The 1678-nt window shown below is 36.4% G+C and overlaps 1 long non-coding RNA gene across 1 annotated transcript; it reads left to right on the plus strand.

The window, feature by feature from the left end:
- Positions 1–613: 613 nt before the first annotated feature.
- Positions 614–1465, plus strand: LOC113021659 (uncharacterized). Its single transcript, XR_003272334.1, has 4 exons — positions 614–725; positions 832–905; positions 1010–1087; positions 1356–1465. It is a non-coding gene; the product is annotated as an uncharacterized LOC113021659 (long non-coding RNA).
- The last annotated feature ends 213 nt before the right edge of the window (positions 1466–1678 follow it).

Here is a 1678-nt window from a genome sequence, read left to right on the forward strand (position 1 = left end):
TGGTGACCATGCAGAGGTAAGTTTGTGTAGTCAGTATTAAAATCAGTCATTGGCAGACGCATTTAGCCTGAATCATATGCCACAGTCCATTTAGTGTTCCATTCTGCTTAACTGTGTTTTTAACTAAGATTTCTAGACTTCTGGAAGAAACCTTTCCAAAAATGGAATATCTTTGTGGAGGATGGCTCTTACATAAGGCAACAGGTTTGTTGTTAATTCAGTTTTTATGTATTTTTTTGGCATTCTTGCGTGCTCATACTGCATTATGATTATGTAGTTGATACTTTTGCTGCTTGATTGTTTATGCTATTTTTCTGTCAATAAAGGTGGCAGTGGTCGACGAAAGCTCACTGTAATTCCACCTGAAACAGAAGGATATTCTGTCAAAACACTGAAAGCTGTGTCAGGAGGTGGCAAATCCACTTTTTACATAGTACCTCCTCAGGAAACATTAGACACATCTCCTCTACCTCCCGACTCACAGCACTTTTCAAAGATGCCAAAGAAGATATGTTACCAGTGTAATGAAGTTATGCCTCTGCAGATGCTTGCAGGACACATCAATATGTGCAAAGGAAAATTCTCTCCTGATGAGACTGATGATGAGGTGAGACAATTTTGATGAAATCAAAATGAGCAATTTTGATTAAATAATATAGTATCACAATTACTGTTTTTTGATTCAGCAGGAATCGGAGTTATGCATTGTGAAAAGCAAATGCAAGGTAAACCTAGCACATTACTAAAAACCATAGTAACTACAATGAATTTTGTATCGGTAATGATCTTTTTCCCACTATGCCTAACATGTACCCATTTTTGGAATTGTAGGTTATTTGTCCAATATGCACTAAGGATTTTCCTGAAGATGAGATCACAGTCCATGCGAGTCTGTGTGGGGATAGGTAATCTTTTTTCAGCCGTTTATGAAAAGATGTTAATCAGTAACAGTCCACACAAACATATGTATTTTTTATTTTTATTTTTTTAAACTTTGTTTTGTCATCAGCTTTCAATGCATGGTGCCTGAAGAAAATGACCAAACTACAGGGACACCAGCTCAAACTTCAGTATGCACAACAGACAGGTACTTTTTGCTCTATTATAGTTCATATACACACTATTATGCAGAACCATTTGTTAAAATTATGTGTAAGATCTTTTACACAATACCTGGGGTTTAATTTCATATAAAACATTTTATGATCACACTACTTTAAATTATTGTTAAAGGTTGTTGCACAGAACATGCTGCAATAATTTCTAATCACGTTTAATGTGGTAGCCTCTTTTAATCTAAAGATGATTATTTTTCTTTGAGAGCTTAGGATGTTTTCTACCCTGTTTTTGTTAAGCGTGGAAGATGTATTGCGTTGCCTTGAACAACAAGTCGACACCACAACAGAATTTAAGTTGTGTGTGGACAGAGAAGACCTTCCAGACAGAGGCATTCTCCAGTGGCAGAGAAAAAAAGCTGCATCTCCCACCAGTGTTCTTAGGGTGGCTTTCATTGGAAAGGCAGGCGTGGATACAGGAGCACTTAGGAAAGAGTTTTTGAGTGGTGAGTTGCCTATTACCTGTTTTGTCCTAGTGTCAATAAATAATGGATAACTTAAAAATGCGGATATTTTTTGTATGAAAGACATGATTTCAGGTATTGAAAGCAGATTCTTTGAAG

Source organism: Astatotilapia calliptera, chromosome 5, assembly GCF_900246225.1.
Source record: "Astatotilapia calliptera chromosome 5, fAstCal1.2, whole genome shotgun sequence".
NCBI classification, from domain to species: Eukaryota; Metazoa; Chordata; class Actinopteri; order Cichliformes; family Cichlidae; genus Astatotilapia; species Astatotilapia calliptera.